Genomic DNA, 25,914 nt, shown 5'->3' on the forward strand with positions numbered 1-25,914 from the left:
GACGATTGGGGTAAAAGTAGTAAGGCCATTTTAAAGGAGGCCAGCAACCCGTCATTTTTTAATGAACTGCTTGAAATTGGTAACCAATGTAAAAGTCCAGCTGTAACGAGCAAAATGTTGTTGAGCGATGTCGGGTGCAAATTGCAATCAGCCAATGTAGCGGGCGAACACCTAACGGTCATATACAGGTCCAGCGGGCTACCCAATGCTGTAGCCTGCGTCCCCGTGACCAGAACGATGTATCATAAAGTGTCCCCACAGCTGACAGAAGTAGACAAGCCGCAGAGTAAACAATCCCAGAGAGCAGAGGCACTGGTAGCGATACCCTGCCTCAGACCGGTTTAACATTGCAGGCACCCAATGGCATGAAGCGCCACGGGCCAGAAACAGTAAACTGCGTCTATGCTCGCAGTCGGCTACCGTCGCCCACCACCCGGGTGAAAAAGGCACAGCCCTCAAACCCACTCGCCACCACGGCATTGCCCAAGGGTCACCCGCAACAGCTCCTCTGAACGGGGCCTGGACCAGCCAGGATCCCAAACGAGAGAGTGCTCACAACGGTGCCCTCAAGGAAAGCGAGTCAGCAGTCCCCTGCGAGCTGCTAGACAAGACAAGGCAGCCCTACCGTCGCTTAGATGAAATGCTCACTCACTCAGACTGCTTCCCAGGGAGCAGCAGCGATACTGTGCAAACGAAAAGTACAGGGAGGTCACAGACACATCAGTTATCTTTGGGCCTGCCTGACACTGAGCTCCAACAACTGCAAAATGAGCTCACCTCGCCCACAGACCCACTAGCATGGGGCACTGAGCTGCCACCAGATGACCCGGATCTCATCCGGCTGTGCTGGAACTAGACTGTCCTTGTGTACCTGTACTGAGATACCTGTACTGAGCATGTAAATGTACCACACAAAAAGAACCGTAATTGTAATCTACCCAACAAATGTACCAAGGTGTAAATGTAAAACCCATGTGATGAACTTGAATGCAACTTGCATATAATTAGCATGGTCTCTGTGTGGGGGGGATAATGGAGTAGTCATGGACTCACAACCAGAAACCACTGGGACCTCCACTGCCAACAAATCTCACTACCTACCCACCCAAGCTAGAAACGACCCTCCAATGGTCAACCAAGAAGAGCAAAGCCCAGGTCACCGTCAATGTACGAGTCAATGTGCATTAAAGACTTGGGGGGAAGTGATGTCATGTATGTAGACCATGAATACTAACTGTATAGTCACATAGGGTGTGCCACCAGAAGGCACTGCGGTGGGAGACCTGAGGCCCACCTGCATAGGTGTGCAGGGCCCAGTATAAAAGGCTGCCCACCATGCTTGTGCCCCACTCTGGAGTTACAATAAATGAAACTAAGGTCACAACAGCTCAAGTACAATACTAGATCACATAGAGTCAGTCAAAAGAGTATTAAAGAAATAACAAAAGCCTCATTCTCGGATTTGAGCATGGAATCTAGGCCGACCCTTCAGTGGAGGGCTGAGGAAGTGCTGCATTGTCAGAGGTGCTTTCTTTCGGATGAGATTAAACTAAGGCCCCGTTTGTCTCTTCAGAACATAACATAAGAACATAAAAAATAGGAGTAGGCCATTTGGCCCCTCGAGCCTGCTCGCCATTCAATAAGATCATGCTGATCTGATATGAGCCTCAACTCCACTTCCCTGCCCGCTCCCCATAACACGACTCCCTTATTGTTCAAAAATCTGTCTATCTCCACCTTAAATATATTCAATGACCCAGCCTCCACAACTCTCTTGGGTAGAGAATTTCAAAGGATTCCACGACCCTCTGAGAGAAGAAATTCCTCCTCATCACTGTTTTAAATGGGCTACCCCAGGTAGACATAAAAAATCCCAAGTCACTATTTGAAGAAAAGCAGTGGAGTTCTCCCACAACGTCCTGCCCGACATACATCTCACAACCAAAACCACAAACAAAAAACAGATTGACTGGTCGTTATCTCATTTGGTATTTGTATAAATATAAGTTGTTTCTCAGGGCCCAAGTTTTGAGCCGCGCCTAGAACGGCGCAGTCCCGCCCTGGATACCCGTTTTTCGCACAATAAAGAGCGCCTAAAAAAAACTTACAGATTCTCCAGCTCCCTGCAGGTCGTTTGCAGCTCGGCGCAGCGCAGCACGAGCAGTAGTGGGCGGAGCCAGGTCCCTACGCTGAAAACAGTGCCGGGACCTCTGCATGCGCGCTACAGTGGGCGCGCATGTGCAGTAGCTCCAGGGGCCCAAAACTGTGTGGGAGGGGCCGAAGCACGTAGCCCCTAGCCCTGGCCGAATAGCCTCACTGGGGCTCCGTGAATAAGGCTCCTCCCACGCCCAGCTCCTGCTTCCTCCCGACCCGACTCGACTCCCGCTTCCCGCCTCCCGCCTCCGGACTGGACCTGACACCGACCCGACTCCCGCTTCCCCCACCCCCGCCCCCGGACCCGACCCGACCCAACCCCCCAGACTGGACCCGACCCGACTCCCCGGACTGGACCCGACCAGACTCCCGCTTCCCCCCCCCACCCCCACCCCTGCACCGGACCCGACCCCGACCCCGACACCGACCCGACTCCCGCTTCCCCCCCCCACCCCCGCCCCTCAGACCTGACCCGACCCGACCCCCCCCGGACTGGACCCGACCAGACTCCCGCTTCCATTCCCCACCCCCACCCCTGGACCGGACCCGACCCCGACACCGACCCGACTCCCGCTTCCCCCCCCCACCCCCGCCCCTCGGACCTGACCCGACCCGACCCCCCCCGGACTGGACCCGACCCGACTCCCGCTTCCACCTCCCACCCCCGCCCCTCGGACCTGACCCGACCCGACCCCCCCCGGACTGGACCCGACCCGACTCCCGCTTCCCCTCCTGCCTCCGGACCGGACCCGACACTGACCCGACTCCCACTTCCCCCCCCTGCCCCCGGACTGGACCCAACCTGACCTCCCTCCCCCCGACCTGACCTCCTTCTCCCTCCCTCCCCCCGACTTGAACCGAACCGACCTCCCTCCCACCAACCCCCCCGAAACGCGCTCCTCCCGACCCGACCCGCGATCCCGACCCGACCCAATGCCACCTACCTGTAAATCTGGTGCTGGGGACGGGCCCTGCCCGAAGTCTTGGGCCCTGCCTGAAGTCTCCGGCCCAACCGGGCCCGGCCCGTTCAGCCTCCCTCCCCCATCTCCTTCCCCCCCCCCACCCATCTCCTTTCCCCCCCCATCAGAAGGCGTTCGACAAGGTCCCACACAAGAGATTGATGTGCAAAGTTAGAGCACATGGGATTGGGGGTAGTGTACTGACATGGATTGAGAACTGGTTGTCAGACAGGAAGCAAAGAGTAGGAGTAAATGGGTACTTTTCAGAATGGCAGGCAGTGACTAGTGGGGTACCGCAAGGTTCTGTGCTGGGGCCCCAGCTGTTTACACTGTACATTAATGATTTAGAAGAGGGGATTAAATGTAGTATCTCCAAATTTGCGGATGACACTAAGTTGGGTGGCAGTGTGAGCTGCGAGGAGGATGCTGTGAGGCTGCAGAGCGACTTGGATAGGTTAGGTGAGTGGGCAAATGCATGGCAGATGAAGTATAATGTGGATAAATGTGAGGTTATCCACTTTGGTGGTAAAAACAGAGAGACAGACTATTATCTGAATGGTGACAGATTAGGAAAAGGGGAGGTGCAAAGAGACCTGGGTGTCATGGTACATCAGTCATTGAAGGTTGGCATGCAGGTGCAGCAGGCGGTTAAGAAAGCAAATGGCATGTTGGCCTTCATAGCAAGGGGATTTGAGTACAGGGGCAGGGAGGTGTTGCTACAGTTGTACAGTGCATTGGTGAGGCCACACCTGGAGTATTGTGTACAGTTTTGGTCTCCTAACTTGAGGAAGGACATTCTTGCTATTGAGGGAGTGCAGCGAAGGTTCACCAGACTGATTCCCGGGATGGCGGGACTGACCTATCAAGAAAGACTGGATCAACTGGGCTTGTATTCACTGGAGTTCAGAAGAATGAGAGGGGACCTCATAGAAACATTTAAAATTCTGACGGGGTTAGACAGGTTAGATGCAGGAAGAATGTTCCCAATGTTGGTGAAGTCCAGAACCAGAGGTCACAGTCTAAGGATAAGGGGTAAGCCATTTAGGACCGAGATGCGGAGGAACTTCTTCACCCAGAGAGTGGTGAACCTGTGGAATTCTCTACCACAGAAAGTTGTTGAGGCCAATTCACTAAATATATTCAAAAAGGAGTTAGATGAGGTCCTTACTGCTAGGGGGATCAAGGGGTATGGCGAGAAAGCAGGAATGGGGTACTGAAGTTGAATGTTCAGCCATGAACTCATTGAATGGCGGTGCAGGCTAGAAGGGCCGAATGGCCTACTCCTGCACCTATTTTCTATGTTTCTATGTTTCTATCTCCTTTACCCCCCATCTCCTTTTCCCCCATATCTTTTACCCCCCCATCTCCTTTCCCCCCATCTCCTTTCCCCCCCATCTCCTTTCCCCCATCTCCTTTCCCCCTCTCCTCCCCCCCTCTCCTACCCCCCTTTTCCTTTCCCCCCCCTTTTCCTCCCCCCTTTCCTCCCCCCCTTTTCCTCCCCCCTTCCCCTTCTCCTCCTCCCCCTTCCCTTTCCCCTCCCCTTCTCCCCTTCCCCTTCTCCCCCTTCTCCCCCATCCCTCCCTTTCCCTCCCTCTGCTCCCCCCTCTCTCCCTCTACTCCCCTCCTCCCCCTCCCCTCGCTGTCAGAAACACAGACACTGACAGACAGAGAATGAGAAACACACACAGACAGACAGAGAGATAGAGACACTGACAGAGACACACTGGTGGGGGGGGCATCCCAGCACGCTGTTGGAGGGCTCCCGGTGCTTCAGTCGGTAAGTAGAAAATGTTTTATTTTTTGATTTAAAAAAAAAAATATTTTTTATTAATTTTTTTTGATTGATTTATTGGTTGATTTATTGATGTTTTATCATTTATTATTGATGATGGCTCTTTATTTGTAAAACTGAAGTGTTTAATGTTTGTAAACTTCCCTTTAAACCCTCCCCCCATTCCCTACGCCTGATTTGTAACCTACGACTGATTTTCTAAAGTGTAGACAAGGTTTTTTCGAGCGTACAAAAATCTTCACTTACTCCATTCTAAGTTAGTTTGGAGTAAGTTTTCACTGACGAAACTTTGAAAACAGGCGTAAGTGGCCGGACACGCCCACTTTTGAAAAAAAAATTCTGTTCCAAAGTGAAACTGTTCTAACTGACTAGAACTGGAGCAAACTAAATGGCGAGAATCCCGATTTCTAAGATACTCCGTTCTACACCAGTTGCTCCTAAAAATCAGGAGCAAATCATGGCGAAACTTGGGGCCTCAGAGTGTAAGAAATCAAGGAACAAGAAAAGGTCAGTTGGCCATCAAGCCCTCTCCGCCCACAGGCAGTGTACGATCTATCTGTCACACAGTTAATCACTTGAGCGAGAGTTGTATGAATGTTCCAGATCCCTAAAGGTAATCTATAAAAGCTCCAAAATATTTGACCTTCTCATCTATAACTCCACCATTCATCTCTGGCCAGCTGCCCTCCACCGAGTCCGCCTCCAGCCCCAGCAGTATCGAAATCATTGCTCTAGATTTAACGCTTACACAAGACTCCCAAAACAGGCGCTCTACTTGGAACTCCGACACGGCAAGCGAGCCCCAGGTGGGCAGAGGAAATGTTTCAAGGACACCCTTAGAGCCTCCTTGATAAAGTCCAACATCCCCACCACCACCTGGGAGTCCCTGGCCCAAGACCACCCTAAGAGGAGGAAGAGCATCCGGAAAGGCGCTGAGCACCTCGAGTCTCGTCGCCGAGAGCGTGCAGAAACCAAGCGCAGGCAGCGGAAGGAGCTTGTGACAAAACAGACTCCCCACCCACCCCTTCCTTCAACTACTGTCTGTCCCACCTGTGACAGAGACGGTAATTCCAGTGTTGGACTGTACAGCCACCTGAGAACTCACTTTTAGAGTGGAAGCAAGTCTTCCTCGATTTCGAGGGACTGCCTATGATGATGAGATTTAACGCCTGGTCCGTTGTCCTATTTATTTTAAACTCAATGGATACTGTTGTTAAAATAGTGTCAAAAAGAAAATTTAGAACATTGTGTATTCAATCGGTCACTATGTATTCTGATAACATTCAGGGGATACATGTTAATGGACGAACAGCTCTTCCTATTTGGTAAACCGTAGTGTTCACGAATGACTGTAGGAACACAGTTAATAATGCTTTGTAGGTTGGTAAAAAGACAGCAATTTAGAAAATATTTTACTACCTCTGCGGCTCCTGGCTGAGGGCGAAATGTTGATGTGCGCTGAGCAAAACAAGCCATCGGGGACCATCTTTACAGAATGGTGCATGGGAAAATGTATAAAAGCAGGGAAGTCTTGTTACAGTTATACAGGGTATTGGTGAGGCCACACCTGGAATACTGCGTGCAGTTTTGGTTTCCATATTTACGAAAGTATGTACTTGCTTTGGAGGCAGTTCAGAGAAGGTTCACGATGTTGATAAGGGAAGGTTGAGTATGTTGGGCCTCTACTCATTGGAATTCAGAAGAATGAGAGGTGATCGTATCGAAACGTATAAGATTATGAGGGGACTTGACAAGGTGGATGCAGAGAGGATGTTTCCACTGATAGGGGAGACTAGAACTAGGGGGCATAATCTTAGAATAAGGGGCCGCATATTTAAAATTGAGATGAGGAGGAATTTCTTCTCTCTGTGGAATTTGCTGCGTCAGAGAGCTGTGGAAGCTGGGTCATTGAATAAATTTAAGTCAGAGATAGACAGTTTCTTAACCGAGAAGGGAATAAAAGGCTATGGGGACCGGGCAGAGAAATGGACCTGAGTCCATGATCGGATCAGCCATGATCGTATTTATTATGTATGTAAACATTGTAACTGTGTAAGACTTGCCACCAGAGGGCGCAACTGTTGGAGGCCCAAGGGACACCTGCACACCTCGTGCAAGGGAGTATAAAAGGTTGTCTGCCATGCTGCTTAGGCACTCTGGAGTTGTATTAAAGAGACTAAGGTCACATCAGTTTTAGCTCACAGTACTCAGTCTTGTGGAGTTCTTCCATACTTAACAATTGGCGACGAGTAACAGATTATGAACTTTCACGTGGTCATGGCTGCCGTTGGTATTTTAGAGAGATTTGTAGAGGGTGATGATTGGGAAGCCTTTGTTGAGTGTCTCGACCAGTACTTTGTGGCCAACGAGCTGGATGGGGACGATAAAGCGATCAAGCGCAGGGCGATTCTCCTCACCGTGTGTGGGTCCACAATATACAGGCCTCATCAAGAATCTGCTAGCACCGGAGAAACCAGCGGAGAAGACATATACAGAGTTGTGTACGCTGGTTCAGAACCACCTCAAGCCGAAGGAGAATGCCTTAATAGCCAGGTATCGTTTCTACACGCACCACCGCTCCAAGGGCCAGGAAGTGGCGAGTTATGTCGCTGAACTGAGATGCCTTGTGGTGGGACCTTGCGAATTTGCTGGATTTTGGGGGGAAATGCTGCAGGACTTTTTTGTGCTTGGCATCGGCCACGAGGTCATTCTTCGCAAGCTGCTGTCTGCCGAATCCCTAGACCTGAGCAAGGCCATCACGATAGCCCAGGTATTCAGATCCACCAATAATACCAGACAAATATCTTCCCAGCATCGAAGCTCACCGGCAAGTACTGGGTATAAAATAATGTCGCTAACAGGCAGAATTGCATATGGCAGGGCCTACACGTCTGCAGCTGCAATACCTAGGATGACTCAGACTCCGCCATCGGGCGTGAAAGCAAATCCATTAGCATCATGTTGGCGCTGCGGGGGTAATCATCAATGTCGATTCAAGCACCACGTGTGCAAAGGCTGCGAAACAATGGGGCACCTCCAGCAAATGTGCAAGAGTGCTGTGACTCACCACGTGGCAGAGTCGGCAGAGGATGATCGATCCGGCGCGGATCACGCAGAACAAACAAGAGAAGCAACTCAACCCGAGGAAGAAGTGTATGGGGTAAACACCTTCACCACTAAGAGCCCTCCTATCATGTTGAAAGTCAAATTGAACTGTATTCTGGTATCAATGGAGTTGGACACGGGGGAGAGCCAGTCAATTATGAGCCAGAAGGCTTTTGAGAAACTGTGGGGCAATAAGGCACAAAGGCCCAAACTGAGCGTCATTCAGACAAAGCTGCGCGGCTACATCGAAGAGCTCATACCAGTCACTGGCAGTGTGGCAGATAAGGTTTCGTACGATGGAGCTGTGCATGATTTATCACTGTGGTTTGTACCAGGCGATGGCCCAACACTATTTGGCAGAAGCTGGCTGGGAAAGATTCGATGGAACTGGGACAACATCAAAGCACTATCTTCAGTGGATAATGCCTCGTGCGCCCAAGTGCTCAGCAAGTTTCCATCGCTATTTGAACCAGGCATCGGCAAATTCACAGGCGCCAAGGTGCAGATCCATCTAGTCCCCGATGCAAGGCACATTCATCACAAGGCTCGAGCGGTTCCATATACAATGAGGGAGAAAGTCGAGATCGAACTGGACAGACTTCAACAAGAGGGAATCATATCGCCAATCGAGTTCAACGAGTGGGCCAGTCCGATTGTTCCGGTGTTGAAAAGCGATGGCACGGTCAGAATCTGCGGGGACTACAAGGTAACGATCAATCGAGTCTCGTTAATCAATCAATCAACCAGTACCCGCTAACCAAGGTGGATGACCTGTTCACAATGTTAGCGGGGTGGAAGTCGTTCACCAAGTTGGACCTAACCTCTGCCTACATGACACAGGAACTGGCTGAATCTTCGAAAAGATTGATGTGCATCAACATACACAAAGAACTGTTTATATACCACAGTTGCCCTTTTGGGATTCGCTCGGCTGCTGCCATCTTCCAGAGGAACATGGAGAGTTTGCTGAAATCGGTTCCGCGCACCGTTGTGTTTCAAGACGACATCCTGATCACCGGTCATGATACCCCAGAGCACCTGAATAACCTGGAAGAGATTCTAAGTCGACTAGACAGAGTGGGACTCAGGCTGAAACACTCCAAATGTGTTTTCCTGGCGCCAGAGGTCGAATTTTTGGGTTGCGGCAGACGGCATCAGACCCACGGACTCAAAGACAGAGGCCATCAACAATGCATCCCCACAGAATGTGATGGAGCTGCGTTCGTTCCTCGGACTCCTCAACTATTTTGATAACTTTCTACCCGGGTTAAGTACTTTGCTGGAACCGTTGCACATGTTGCTACATAAGGGTCACGACTTTGTTTGGGGTAAATCTCAAGAGACAGCCTTTAAGAAGGCCAGAAACCTAGTTTGTTCTAATAAGTTACTTGTACTGCATGACCCGTGTAAACGATTAGTGCTAGCTTGTGATGCATCTTCGTACGGAGTCAGCTGTGTGTTACAGCAAACCAATACATCGGGAAAACTTCAACCGGTTGCGCACACGTCTAGAATTCTGTCGAAGGCTGAAAGAGCCTACAGTATGGTTGAGAAAGAGGCGTTAGCATGTGTATATGGGGTTAAGAAAATGCACCAATACCTATTTGGACTTCGGTTTGAGCTTGAAACTGACCACAAACCGCTCATTTCGCTGTTTTCAGAAAGCAAAGGTATAAACAACAATGCTTCGCCCCGCATCCAAAGATGGGAACTAACATTGTCGACTATGACTATGTTATCTGCCACAGACCAGGCATGGAGAACTGTGCTGATGCCCTCTGTCGGCTACCATTGCCCACTTCTGGGGTGGAAATGGCGCAGCCCGCAGACTTGCTTCTGGTCATGGATGCTTTTGAGAGCAAGGGGTCACCCATCACTGCTCGCCAGATCAGGACCTGGACCAGCCAGGATCCGGTGCTATCACTTGTAAAAAGTTGTGTCCTCAATGGGAGCTGGTCGGCCGTTCCCGGGGAAATGCAAGATGAAATTAAGCAGTTTCACCGACGCAAAGATGAAATATCTAACCAGTCGGATTGTCTCTTATGGGGTAATTGCGTGGTTTTGCAACCTACACAATACCCACTCAGGCATAGTCATGATGAAGACTACAGCCCGGTCGCATGTTTGGTGCCCAAGCATTGACTCAGACTTAGAGTCTTGCATATACCAGTGCAACACGTGCTCAGAATTGAGCAATGCATTAAGGGAGGCTCCATTGAGTCTGTGGTTACGGCCTTCCAAACCGTGGTCCAGGATCCACGTAGATTTTGTTGGCCCCTTTCTTGGAAAGATGTTTTTAGTTGTAGTGGACGCTTACTCTAAATGGATTGAATGCATAATCATGTCATCCAGCACATCCACTGCCACCACTGAAAGCCTTCGGGCTAAGTTCGCCATCCATGGCTTGCCCGACATCCTTGTCAGTGACAATGGACCGTGTTTCATCAGCTCGGAATTCAACGAGTTATGACCCGCAATGGCATCAAGCATGTCAGGTCTGCCCCGTTTAATCCCGCATCCAACGGTCAAGCGGAACGGGCAGTCCAAACTATCAAGCAGAGTTTGAAACGCGTGATGGAAGGCTCCTTGCAGACCCGCTTATCTCAGGTTCTGCTCTGCTACCGGACGTGACCCCATTCACTCACTGGGGTTCCCCCTGCAGAATTGTTAATGAAGAGAGCACTCAAAACCAGGCTCTCCTTAGTCCACCCGGATCTAAATGATCATGTGGAAATCCAGCGTCACCGGCAAAACATATACCACGATCGCACGGCTGTATCAAATGACATTGATGTTAACAAACCTGTGTTTGTCCTGAATTACGGTCATGATCCTAAATGGGTCACTGGCACTGTCTTGGCCAAGGAGGAGAATAGAGTGTATATAGTCAAACTATTGAATGGACAAACGTGCAGAAAGTATTTGGATCAGACCAAACTGCAGTTCACCGAAAACCAGGAACAACCTGAAGAGGACATCACCATCATTGATCTACCAACACACACCCAACCAGCAATCGACCTCACTGTCAATCAACAAAGACGGAAATAGACAGTTTCTTAAACGATAAGGGGTTATGAGGAGCGGGTGGGGATGTGGAGCTGAATCCATGATCAGATCAGCCATGGTCTTATTGAATGGCGGAGCAGGCTCGAGGGGCCATTTGGCCTACTCCTGTTCCTATTTCTTATGTTCTTATGTTCTGTGCTCAGACTTCATGGGAACAGGAGTATCGTGGTTATGTTACTAGTAACCCAGACATCTAGACTAATGATCCATTAGCACATGAATTCAACTCTCCACCATGTCAGCTGTGAAATTTAAATTCAGTTTAGATTCCAATTAAATAAATCTGAAATTTTACAAAAAAGTTAGTTTCAGTAATGGTGCCCATGAAACTACTCGATTGTTGTAAAAATCCATCTGGTTCACTAATGTCCTTTAGGGAGCAAAATCTGCTGCCCTTATGTGACTGGCCTATATATGACTCCAGACCTACATTGATGTAGCTGACTTTTAACTGCCCTGTGGAATGCCTTAACAAGCCAGTCAGTTGTATCAAACCGCTAGGACAACACGGACTGCAGCAATTCAGAATGCGGCTCACCTCCACCTTCTCAAGGGGAATGAGAAATAGGTAATAAATGTTGGCTTTGCTAGCGCTGCCTGCATCCCCTGAATGAATGAAGAAAATAAAAAGACACTGGACTTGCTGTCTGATGCAGTTTGTTGGTGTAATTATAGATCTCCTGGACCCTTTGCACTCACGCGCACCCCGCTCTTGCTTGACCACGATAAAGCTGGCAGTGACCACTGCACTTGCAGTTGGCAACATTGGTCGCATGTATTCCTGGAGGTTTCATCGTATCAGCTCCCGCCTTAGCTGTCACAGCCCCCACACTCCCGCCATTGGTCTCCCAACACATCCACCCTCATAGCGCCCCACCAATGGAAAGCCAATTGATCATTCTTGTCTGTCAAACAAAACGACCTTTTTCTCCATTTTCAATATTTTCATCACAAAACTGTTTGAAAAGAAAATTAAAAAAGACACGGGTTGTTTGACTTTCCCTATGATTTTTCTCCCCGGCTTGCTTGTAGCAGTGTCCAGGAGATTAATCTTCAATTCCTGGGGACTCCAGGACAATCCGGGATAGTTGGAGACCCTAACTGTACCCAATGCTGTGAGGTAATAAACTCCTCTCTATATGCGCTTCCGTATATAGAGAGGAGTATATTTGAGTATAGGGAGGTCTTACTGCAGTTGTACAGGGCCTTGCTGAGGCTACACCTGGTATATTGTGTTCAGTTATGTTCTCCTAATCCGAGGAAGGACGTTCTTGCTATTGAGGGAGTGCAGCAAAGGTTCACCAAACTGATTCCCGGGTTGGCAGGACTGAGATATGAAGAAAGTCTGGATCGACTAGGCTTACAGTCATTGGAATTTAGAAGAATGAGAGGGGATCTCATAGATATATATAAAATTCTGAGGGGATTGGACAGGTTAGATGCAGGAAGAATGTTCCCGATGTTGGAGAAGTCCAGAACCAGAGATCACAGGCTAAGAGTAAGGGCTAAGCCATTTAGGACCGAGATGAGGAGAAACCTCTTCACTCAGAGAGTTGTGAACCTGTGCAATTCTCTACCACAGAAAGTTGTTGAGGCCAGTTCGTTAGATATAGTCAAAAGGGAGTTAGACGTGGCCCTTATGGCTAAAGGGATCAAGGGGTATGGAGAGAAAGCAGGAATGGGGCACTAAAGTTGCATGATCAGCCATGATAATATTGAATGGTGGTGCAGGCTCGAAGGGCCGAATGGCCTGCTCCTGCACCTATTTTCTAAGTTTCTATGTTTCTATGTTTCAATGATATGTTGCTGGATGTGTGCATCAGTTGTGACATGAGGTTAAATACTCAGGGGTCGAAATTCGGTTTAGAAACATAGAAATTTACAGTGCAGAAGGAGGCCATTTCGGCCCATCGTGTCCATGCCGGCCAACAAACAGCCGCATGGCCCTTGATCAGCAGCCCTGAAGGTTACACATAGACCTATGAACAATGAGAGAAAGGCAAAGAGCACCCAACCCAACCAGTCCGCGGCACCTTTTATACTGAAACATTCTACACTCCAACCCAACTGAAGCCATGTGATCTCCTGGGAGAGGCAAAAACCAGATAAAAACTCATTTCAATTTAGGGAGAAAAAACTCTGGGAAAATTCCTCTCCAACCCATCCAGGCAATCGAAACTAGTCCAGCAGACCACCCTGGCCGTATTCTGTTCCCTGCAGTGCTGACCATTAAGACTGCATTGGCCAACAAAAGATCATCCAGTCTAATCCCAATTACCAGCTCTAAGTCCATAAACCTACAGGTTATGGCACTTTAAGTGCCCATCCAACCATCTCTTAAAAGTGGTGAGGATTTCTGCATCCACCACTCTTCCAAACAGCGAGTTCCAGATCCCCACAACCCTCTGCATAAAGAAGCCCCCCCTCAAATCCCCTCTAAACCTTCCACCAACCGCCTTAAAACTATGCCCCCTCATAATAGACTTCTTCCACCAATGGAATAAGGCCCTTACTATCCACTATGTATAGGCCCCTCAATATTTTGTACCCCTCAATGAGGTCTCATCTCAGCCTCCTCTGTTCCAATGAGAACAAACCCAACCTATCCAATCTGTCTTCATAACTAAGATTCTCCATTCCAGGTAGCATCCTAGTAAATCTCCTCTGCACACTCTGTAGTGCAATCACATCCTTCCTATAATACAGCGACCAGAACGGCACGCGGTACTCCAGCTGTGGCCGAACCAAAGTATTATACAATTGAAGCATAACCTCCCTGCTCTTATATTCTATGCCTCGGCCAATAAAGACAAGCATTCCATATGCCTTCTTAACAAACTTATCCACCTGGCCTGCTACTTTCAGGGATCTGTGGACAAGCTCCAAGGTCCCTTTGTTCATCTACACTTCTAAGTGGCCGACCGCTTAATGTGTTTACCCTTTCCTTATTAGCCCTCCCAAAGTGCATCACCTCACACTTCTCTGAATTAAATTCCATTTGCCACTGCTCTGCCCAACTGACCAGTAGATTGATATCCTCCTGCAGCCCATGGTAGCAATGTGGTGGAGGAGGATTTCCGGGAGTGTATTAGGGATGGTTTTCGAGGCCAATATGTCAAGGAATCAACTAGAGGGCTGGCCATCATAGACTGGGTGATGTGCAATGAGAAAGGACTAATTAGCAATCGTGTTGTGCGAGACCCCTTGGGAAGAGTGACCATAATATGGTAGAATTATTTATTAAGATGGAGAGTGACACAGTTAATTCAGAGATTAGGGTCCTGAACTTAAGGAAAGGTAACTTCGATGGTAGGAGATGTGAAATGGCTAGAATAGACAGGCAAGTGATACTTAAAGGGTTATTGGTGGATACGCAATGGCAAACATTTAAAGATCACATGGATGAACTTCAACAATTGTACATCCCTGTCTGCAGTAAAAATAAAATGTGGAAGGTGGCTCAACCGTGGCTAACAAGGGAAATTAAGGAGAGTATTAAATTCAAGGAAGAGGCATATAAATTAGCCAGAAAAAGCGGCAAACCTGAGGACTGGGAGAATTTTATAATACAGCAGAGGAGGACAAATGGTTTAATTAGGAGGGGGAAATTAGAGTACAGAAACAAAAAAACATATAAAATAGGTGCAGGAGTAGGCCATTCGGCCCTTCGAGCCTGCACCGCCATTCAATGAGTTCATGGCTGAACATGCAACTTCCGTACCTCATTCCTGCTTTCTCGCCATACCCCTTGATCCCCCTAGTGGTAAGGACTTCATCTAACTCCTTTTTGAATATATTTAGTGAATTGGCCTCAATAACTTTCTGTGGTAGAGAATCCCACAGGTTCACCACTCTCTGGGTGAAGAAGTTCCTCCGCATCTCGGTCCTAAATGGCTTACCCCTTATCCTTAGACTGTGACCCCTGGTTCTGGACTTCCCCAACATTGGGAACATTCTTCCTGCGTCTAACCTGTCGAAACCCGTCAGAATTTTAAACGTTTCCATGAGATCCACTCTCATTCTTCTGAACTCCAGTGAATACAAGCCCAGTTGATCCAGTCTTTCTTGATATGTCAGTCCCGCCATCCCGGGAATCAGTCTGGTGAATCTTCGCTGCACTCCCTCAATAGCAAGAATGTCCTTCCTCAAGTTAGGAGACCAAAACTGCACACAATACTCCAGGTGTGGCCTCACCAAGGCCCTGTACAACTGTAGCAACACCTCCCTGCCCCTGTACTCAAATCCCCTCGCTATGAAGGCCAACATGCCATTTGCTTTCTTAACTGCCTGCTGTACCTGCATGCCATCCTTCAATGACTGATGTACCATGACACCCAGGTCTCGTTGCACCTCCCCTTTTCCTAATCTGTCACCATTCAGATAATAGTCTCTCTCTCTGTTGTTACCACCAAAGTGGATAACCTCACATTTATCCACATTATACTTCATCTGCCAAACATTTGCCCACTCACCTAACCTATCCAAGTCACTCTGCAGCCTCATAGACTCCTCCTCGCAGCTCACACTGCCACCCAACTTAGTGTCATCTGCAAATTTGGAGATACTACATTTAAACCCCTCGTCTAAATCATTAATGGGGCAGTGTGAGCTGCGAGGAGGATGCTATGAGGCTGCAGAATGATGAGAGGAAGCTTGCTGGGAACATAAAAACACACTGCAAAAGCTTATATAGCTATGTGAAGAGAAAAAGTTTAGTGAAGACAAATGTAGATCCCTTGCAGTCAGATTCAGGTGAATTTATAATGGGGCACAAAGAAATGGTGGACCAGTTAAACAAATACTTTGGTTCTGTCTTCACAAAGGAAGACACAAATAAAGTCGGGAAATACTAGGGGACCGAGTGTCGAGTGAGAAGGAGAAACTGAAGGAAATCCTTATTAGGCGATAAATTGGGATGGAGAAATTGATGGGATTGAAGGCCGATAAATCCCCGGGGCCTGATAGTCTGCACCCCAGAGTACTGAAGGAAGTGTCCCGAGAAATAGTGGATGCATTGGTGACCATTTTCCAACAGACTCTCGAAACTGTATCAGTTCCTATGGAATGAAGGGTAGCTAATGTAACACCACTTTTTAAGTAAAGAGGGAGAGAGAAAATGGGTAATTATAGACCGGGTATCTTGAAATCAGTAGTGGGGAAACTGTTGGAATCAATTATTAAAGATGAAATAGCAGTGCATTTGCAAAGCAGTGACAGGATCGGTCCAAGTCAGCATGGATTTATGAAAGGGAAATCATGCTTGACGAATCTTCTGGAATTTTTTGAGGATGTAACTAGTAGAGTGGACAAGGGAGAACCAGTAGATGTGGTGTATTTGGACTTTCAAAAGGCTTTTGACAAGGTCCCACACAAGAGATTGGTGTGCAAAATTAAAGCACATGGTATTGGGGGTAATGTACTGACATGGATAGAGAACTGGTTGGCAGACAGGAAGCAGAGAGTCGGGATAAATGGGTCCTTTTCAGAATGGCAGGCAGTGACTAGTGGGGTGCCGCAGAGCTCAGTGCTGGGACCCTAGCTATTTACAATATACATTAATAATTTAGATGAAGGAATTGAGTGTAATATCTCCAAGTTTGCAGATGACACCAAGCTGGGTGGCAGTGTGAGCTGTGAGGAGGATGCTAAGAGGCTGCAAGGTGATTTAGACAGGTTAGGTGAGTGGGCAAATACATGGCAGATGCAGTATAATGTGGATAAATGTGAGGTTATCCACTTTGGTGGCAAAAACACGAAGGTAGAATATTATCTGAATGGCGGCAGTTTAGGAAAAGGGGAGGTGCAACGAGACCTGGGTGTCATGGTACATCAGTCATTGAAAGTTAGCATGCATGTGCAGCAGGCGGTGAAGAAGGCAAATGATATGTTGGCCTTCATAGCGAGGGGATTTGAGTATAGGAACAGGGAGGTCTTACTGCAGTTGTATAGGGCCTTAGTGAGGCCTCACCTGGAATATTGTGTTTAGTTTTGGTCTCCTAATCTGAGGAAGGACGTTCTTGCTATTGAGGGAGTGCAGCGAAGGTTCACCAGACTGATTCCCAGGATGGCGGGACTGACATATGAGGAGAGACTTGCCCAACTGGGCCTGTGTTCACTGGAGTTTAGAAGGATGAGAGGGGATCTCATAGAAACAAATAAAATTCTGACGGGACTAAGAACATAAGAACATAAGAATTATGAACAGGAGTAGGCCATCTAGCCCCTCGAGCCTGCTCCGCCATTCAACAAGATCATGGCTGATCTGGCCGTGGACTCAGCTCCACTTACCCGCCCACTCCACGTAACCCTTAATTACCTTATTGGTTAAAAATCTATCTATCTGTGACTTGAATACATTCAATGAGCTAGCCTCAACTGCTTCCATCGGCAGAGAATTCCACAGATTCACAACCCTCTGGGAGAAGAAATTCCTTCTCAACTCGGTTTTAAATTGGCTCCCCCGTATTTTGAGGCTGTGCCCCCTAGTTCTAGTCTCCCCGACCAGTGGAAACAACCTCTCCGCCTCTATCTTGTCTATCCCTTTCATTATTTTAAATGTTTCTATAAGATCACCCCTCATCCTTCTGAACTCCAACGAGTAAAGACCCAGTCTACTCAATCTATCATCATAAGGTAACCCCCTCATCTCCGGAATCAGCCTAGTGAATCGTCTCTGTACCCCCTCCTAAGCCAGTATATCCTTCCTTAAGTAAGGTGACCAAAACTGCACGCAATACTCCAGGTGCGGCCTTACCAATACCCTATACAGTTGCAGCAGGACCTCCCTGCTTTTGTACTCCATCCCTCTTGCAATGAAGGCCAACATTCCATTCGCCTTCCTGATTACCTGCTGCACCTGCAAACTAACTTTTTGGGATTCATGCACAAGGACCCCCAGGTCCCTCTGCACCTCAGCATGTTGTAATTTCTCCCCATTCAAATAATATTCCCTTTTACTGTTTTTGTTTCCAAGGTGGATGACCTCACACTTTCCGACATTGTATTCCATCTGCCAAACCTTAGCCCATTCGCTTAACCTATCCAAATCTCTTTGCAGCCTTTCTGTATCCTCTACACAGCCCGCTTTCCCACTAATCTTTGTGTCATCTGCAAATTTTGTTGCACTACACTCTGCCCCCTCTTCCAGGTCATCTATGTATATTGTAAACAGTTGTGGTCCCAGTACTGATCCCTGTGGCACACCACTCGGATTTCCAACCCGAAAAGGACCCATTTATCCCGACTCTCTGCTTTCTGTTGGCCAGCCAATTCTCTATCCATGCTAATATATTTCCTCTGACTCCGCGTACCTTTATCTTCTGCAGTAACCTTTTGTGTGGCACCTTATCGAATGCGTTTGGAAATCTAAGTACACCTCTATCCACCAATTTTGGCATGGTTTTTGTGTCTTCCACTGTGAAGACCGAAGGAAAATAACTGTTTAAGGTCTCAGCCATTTCCACATTTCCCATTATTAAATCCCCCTTCTCATCTTCTAAGGGACCAACATTTACTTTAGTCACTCTTTTCCGTTTTACATATCTGTAAATCACTCTTTTCCGTTTTACGACTGGACAGGTTAGATGCAGGAAGAATGTTCCCTATATTGGGGAAGTCCAGAACCAGGGGACACAGTCTAAGGATAAGGGGTAGACCATTTAGGACTGAGATGAGGAGAAACTTCTTCACTCAGAGAGTTGTTAACCTGTGGAATTCCCTGCCACAGAGAGTTGTTGATGCCAGTTCATTGGATATATTCAAGAGGGAGTTAGATATTGCCCTTACAGCTAAAGAGATCAAGGGGTATGTCGAGAAAGCAGGAAAGGGGTACTGAAGTGAATGATCAGACATGATCTTATTGAATGGCGGTGCAGGCTCGAAGGGCCGAATGGCCTACTCCTGCACCTATTTTCTATGTTCTATGTTTCTGTGATTTTCCTCTTCATTGTCAACCACATAGCCAATTTTAATTGTTTGTTACGCCACACGTTAGCACCGGAGAGAGGTGGCTAACGGGCGGCTAAGGCCTTGCTGTCACTGTGGAGTGGCTTCCTCCCATCCCGAAAAATTTGGTTGGGTAGTGGGGGTCGGCACCAAGAGGTACCGCTACGCACTTTACCACCACCCACATGGTGACGTCATGGAGCGTACAAAGCTCCCTTGACGCTGCGGCTACGATATTCGGTAGGCTCGGCGGCTTCACCGGCAGACGTTTGTACCGACTGGAAAAGCTGCCGTTACATCGGGGATCCCAGGGCGGTACCATCCAGAGAGAACGGTAAGTTACATTTTTTCAGCATATATTTAGTAGTGGCACCAGTGGGTTCGTGTGGGTGTGGGTGAAACAAATTTTTGAAAACGTTCCTTTTTCAGTTTTATGCACTAGGATTTTTTTTTCAAGTTTGTGGAAAAGTTTTATTCTGGTTTACATGACTAGTTTCACAAGAAATTGTAATTTTAAATATCACAAATTTGCAGTCATTTCACTTCCACAAGGAATGTAAATCACATACAAAACTCCTTTGCCCACCCAGACCTGTTAAAGGGGATAAATTTGAACTGTGTTCTTCACATCCTGTTCAATGGCTTCACGTCCCAACACTTCACTATCCCCATTCAATGTAGATTGTAGTATATTATGAAGAAGTTGCAGACGAAGAGGTTGAAGAACAAGATGAGGCGAAAGCAGATGATGACGACAATGATGCAGAAGAAGATGATGACACAGAAGAAAAACAGACTGAGGAATCAACCGATGTAAAGGATGAATTATAAGGAATGAATAGACTGCAATGTACATTATGCACTTGGATGCCCCGTGGCAGCCTGCCGTCGGGAAATTGAGTCAGCCTCCTGAGTTACCGCTCCGTTGGTGTCCGAGGACCGGTGTGCCACGTTTCTTTTAGCGCTGCTCTCTCATATTTGTGGAAAAATACTGAATTTGGCAATTTGAGGCGGTGATTACCGCCTGGCGGTAAATTCACCCTTCAGGTGGTGTCACCACATCAAAAATGGCGGTACCGAATTTTGACCCGTCACTTTTCAAAGAGTGTCCGGAGCGGTGTAGTTGTCTATGAATCACTGCCCTGTAACAAGCACAATGTACTTTTTTTATTATATTGCTCATTACGGTTTATTAATCCATTTTGAGGAAGGGTAGACATCCTAAAGAAGAATATTAAACATGGAAAAGGAACAGCCCATTATTGTATTCACAAATTTCACCACTGATAATTCAGGGTCACTAAGCTTCAAGAAGCCTGACCTAGCTTCCCCACTGCAATTCATCTATAAATTCTCAAACAAAAGAAAAAAAATTGCAGCAACATTTAAATAGACGCCATTGGAGTTGCAGTACCAAAATAAGGTCAGAAGTGGGGATGTTTGCTGATGACTGCACAAGTTCAGTTCCATTCACAGCATCTCAAGTAATGTAGCAGTCCGTGCTCACATGCAGCAAGACCTGGAAGACATCCAGGCTTGGGCTGATAAAGTGGCAAGTAACATTTGCACCACACAAATGCCAGGCAATGATGATCTCCAACAAGAGAAAGTCTGACAAGCTCCCCATGACATTACTATCACCAAATCCCCCACCATCAATACCCTGGGGTCACCATTGACCAGAAACTTAACTGGACCAGCCCCATAAATACTGTGCCCACAAGAGCAGGTCAGAGGCTGGGTATTCTGCAGTGAGTGACTCACTTCCTGGCTCCCCAAAGCCTTTCCATCATCTACAAAGCACAATTCAGGTGTGTGATAGAATACTCTCCACTTGGCTGGATGAGAGCAGCTCCAACAACACTCAAAAAGCTATCTTAGGCAAAGCAGCCCACTTAATTGGGACCCCACCAATCTCCTTAAAGATTCAGTCCCTTCCACCACCAGCACGTCTTGGCTGCAGTGTGTACCATCCACAAAATGCACTGCAGCAACACGCCAAGGCTCCTTCGACAGCATCTCCCAAACCCATGACCTCTACCACCTAAAAGGACAAGGGCAGCAGGCGCATGGGAACACCACCAGCTCCACAATCCCCTCCAAGTCACACACCATCCTGAGTTGGAAGTATATCGCCGTTCCTTCATCATCGCTGGGTCACAATCCTGGAACTACCTCCCTAACAGCACTGTGGGAGCACCTTCACCACACGGACTGCAGTGGTTCAAGAAGGCGGCTCACCACCACCTTCCCAAGGGCAATTAGGGATGGGTAATAAATGCCAGCCTTGCCAGTGATGCCCACATCTCATGAATGAAAAATAAATCATTTATTTCAACAAAATGATTATTTTCATCAATATATTACGACATTATTATAGAAAGTGGTTGCACGGAGTTACTAAGCGTGATAGTGTGAGAGAACTGAATTAACACATACAATGCAAATGACAAGATAGCTGAAGTACCATGTGCCCTTAATTATCTCTACAAATGTTAATTGTTCTCTTATACTCTTGGGCTCAGTAATCTCTGTTATAACTTCAGTAAATCCACTGCTGGTGCTGCTAAATCCAACTTGATTGAAACAATGTGTGAACTGCTGTCTCTCTGCTCCTCTGGTTTCTGCTCCTAATGGTTCTTTGCCTAAGAAGTCTCATAATTTGTGAATCTTCCTTTCCCCCACCCGATTCTTCCATGCTAGTGGTATATATATTTTTTATATTTGCTCACAGGATGTGCGCATCGCTGGCAAGGCCAGCATTTATTGCCCATCCCTAATTGCCCTTGAGATGTAAGTAGTGAGCTGTCTTCATGAACCGCTGCAATCCATGATCGTTTTTCTTAGAGATTTGTTACATCTGCGTGGCTTGTGTAATATATATAGCTCCACCCAGGGGACTACTGTGGTAATGCAGCCATTGCTATTTGCAAAAATAAAGAGGGAACAGGTCACCTGACAGACAGCCGCCACCAGTCCCAGGGATGTCATTGAACTTCGATCATTTTTAGGTCTTTTGAACTATTATGTGAAGTTCCTACCAAATTTGGTTACAGTATTGCATCCACTGAATGAACTGTTGAAAAAACAGGTCCATTGGAACTGGTCAGAAGAATGCGATGCAGCAGTCAAGGAGTGTCAAAGCCAATTGGTAGAGAGCACCATGTTGGTTCACTGTGACATATCTAAGGAGATCAAGCTAGCATGTGACGTCTCTCCATATGGAGTTGGGGCAGTGATCACTCATGTACTACAGAGTGGGTAGGAGAGACCAATTGCTTTTGCTTCATGCACTCTCAGTGCTAGTGAGCATAATTATGTGCAAATCGAAAGGGAAACTTTGGTATTAATTTTTGGGGTCAAGAAGTTCCACAAATACATTTATGGATGTAACTTTACCATCGTTACGGACCATAAGCCCCTGACAGCAATCCTACATCCAAAGCCCCTAGTTCCAACATTAGCTGCAGCCCGAATGCAGAGATGGGCTTTGATTTTGTGAGCATATAAATATGATATTGATTACAGATGATCAGCTGATCAAAGTAATGCTGATGCTATGTCTAGATTGCCTTCTCCATCACAAGTTACACCCAATAGGGAAGAAGTGTTCTATTTTTCTTACATTGATGAACTGCTAGTCATAGCTGAAGAGATTGGTAGAGCAACCAAACGTGACCCAGTGATGTCAAAGGTGTATGATTATATTGCAAATGGATGGCCAAACCAGGTATTAGAGAAAGATATTGATCTATTCTTCATTCGTAGCAATAAATTATCAGCCGAAAAAGATTGTATCATGTGGGGTGCAAGAGTGGCTATAACAAATAATTTCAGGCCCAAATTATTAGGAGATCTTCATGACCAGCACCTGGGACTGTGCTTGACCAAGAGTTTTACACGCAGTTATTGATGGTGGTCAGGTCTAGATAAAGATATAAAGTACATCGTAAGTCAGTGTACGACATGTCAATCGATAAGCAAGCAACCACCACCAGTACCATTACAGCCATGCAAATGGCCTCCCAGGGTGTGACAAAGGTTACATATTGATTTTGCTGAGCTAGAAGGACAACAATTGTTCATTGTGATTGATAGCCATTCGAAGTGGATAGAGGTGTTTCCAATGTGGAAAATAACAACAAGTAAAACATTAGATATTTTGAAAAGGTTATTTTCTTCATTTAGCCTCCCAGAAGTAATTGTTTCTGATAATGGACCACTATTTTATTCAGAAGAATTTGCACAGTTCACGAGCAAAAATGGTGTGAAACAAACCAAGGTTCCACTGTACCACCCTGCTTCAAATGGTGCAGCAGAGCGCATGATACAAATGGTAAAATGTGCCCTCATCAAATGTTGGATCCAAATCCAAAGAAATGAAAGCTGTCATTGGACCACAAATTGGCTAATTTTCTAATTACTATCATAATACTCCTCATACAACTACTGGTAGAACACCAGCAGAGTTGTTTCTCAAACGACAGCCACGAACCAGATTCTGTTGTTAACACCAAACTTGGCACAGTCCGTAGAAGAGAAACAATAAGGGAGAAAGAGAATCATGATGTGGGTAGAGTAAGAGAGAGAAGTGTGAAATTAAATCAGAAGGTGAGAGTGAGGAACCATCACCATGAATGGTTAAAGTGGCTACCAGGAAAATTGGTGAAGATATGTGTTCCGCGCACATATTTGGTCAAATGTTATTTCATGGACAGGTTAAGTTTGTTCACATTGTTCATATTTTACCTACAGATGTGGAAGGAGTTGAAAGTTGGAATGATTGAATGATTTCTGACTCGTTAGATAGTCTTATTACAAGTACAGTACCAGTAGCATATCCTACATCAAATGTACTAGAAACAAGTCCATGAGAAAGTCAGGATTTTAGTCTGAGTCTGAGTCAGGCAGACAAACAGTCTGGAGTTGTAGTGAGTTCAAATGTAGATCAAGGGCATCCCTTGGAGGAAAACTTTTCTCAGGATCAGCCTAGAAAGAGTCTGTCACCACCATGTTTGGGAAGTTCTGTTCGAGAGTGAAGGTTTCCTCTTTAAAACAGAAAACAAATGGTTAAGCTTGATTTGTAAATATGGCAAAATAATTCCAAGAGGTAGCTTTTCCCTGATGCCCCTCATCACCCGATTGTCACCCAGAAAGACCGCTAAGGTTCTGCAACTAACGCTGGCAAAAAGTTCCATAATAAAGGTAAGAAGTTCCGCCCGGCAAGAAAATGGATCTCGCACCAAGATACTCAGCGGTTTCTCGCCGGTTAAAGCTGAAACGAGGGAAAATGGGTGGTTCTTAATGGAATGGAGGTAAGTATTTACTCAATTCCTCTGGCTATGAAGGCCAACATAGTCATTGAAAGTTGGCATGCAGGTACAGCAGGCAGTGAAGAAGGAAAATGGCATGTTGGCCTTCATAGTTATGGGATGTGAGTATAGGAGCAGGGAGGTCTTACTGCAATTGTACAGGGCCTTGGTGAGGCCTCACCTGGAATATTATGTTCAGTTTTGGTCTCCTAATCTGAGGAAGGACGTTCTTGCTATTGATGGAGTGTAGTGAAGGTTCACCAGACTGATTCCTGGGATGGCAGGACTGACATATGAGGAGAGACTGGATCGACTGGGCCTGTATTCACTGGAGTTTAGAAGAATGAGAGGGGATCTCATAGAAACATATAAAATTCTGACTGGACTGGACAGGTTAGATGCAGGAAGAATGTTCCCAATGTTGGGGAAGTCCAGAACCAGAGGTCAAAGTCTAAGGATAAGGGGTAGGCTATTTAGGACCGAGATGAGGAGGAACTTCATCATTCAGAGAGTTGTGAACCTGTCGAATTCTCTACTGCAGAGAGTTGTTGATGCCAGTTCGTTAGATATTTCAAGAGGGAGTTTGATATGGCCCTTATGGCTAAAGGGATCAAGGGGTATCAAGAGAAAGCAGGAAAGGGGTACTGAGGTGAATGATCAGCCATGATTTTATTGAATGGTGGTGTAGGCTCGAAGGGCCAAATGGCCTACTCCTGGACCTATTTTCTATGTTTCTATTCTGACAGTGGATAGTCAAGGGGCTATAGAGGGGGAGGAACTTAACACAATCACAATCACTAAGGAGGTGGTACTCAGTAAGATAAATCCCCTGAACCTGATGGCTTACATCCTAGGGTCTTAAGAAAAGTAACGGCAGGGATTGTGGATTCATTGGTTGTAATTTACCAAAATTCCCTGGATTCTAGGGAGATCCCAGCAGATTGGAAAACTGCAAATGTAACACCCCTATTTAAAAAAGGAGGGAGACAAAAAGCAGGAAAATATAGACCAGTTGGCCGAACATCTGTGGTTGGGAAAATGTTGGAGTCCATTATTAAAGAAGTAGTAGCAGGACATTTGGAAAAGCAAAATTCGGTCAGGCAGAGTCAGCATGGATTTGTGAAGGGGAAGTCATGTTTGACAAATTAGCCTGGATAATGTGGAATCGGTATGGGTGGAGCTGCGAAATACCAAAGGCAGAAAACGCTAGTGAGAGTTGTGTTCAGACCACAAAACAGTAGTAGTGAGGTTGGGACAGCATCAAACAAGAAATAAAGGATGTGTGCAATAAAGGTACAGCAGTTATCATGGGTGACTTTAATCTACATATTGATTGGGCGAACCAAACTAGTAGCAATGTGGTGGAGGAAGAGTGTATTAGGGATGGTTTTCTGGACCAAAATGTCGAGATACCAAATAGAGAGCTGGCCATCTTAGGTGATGTGTAATGAGAAGGGACGAATTAGCAATCTTGTTGTGCAAGGCCCCTTGGGGAAGAGTGACCATAATATGGTAGAATTCTTTATTAAGATGGAGAGTGACACAGTTAATTCGGAAACTAGGGTCCTGAACTTAAGGA

Source organism: Pristiophorus japonicus, chromosome 2 (assembly GCF_044704955.1).
Source record: "Pristiophorus japonicus isolate sPriJap1 chromosome 2, sPriJap1.hap1, whole genome shotgun sequence".
Taxonomy (NCBI): Eukaryota; Metazoa; Chordata; class Chondrichthyes; family Pristiophoridae; genus Pristiophorus; species Pristiophorus japonicus.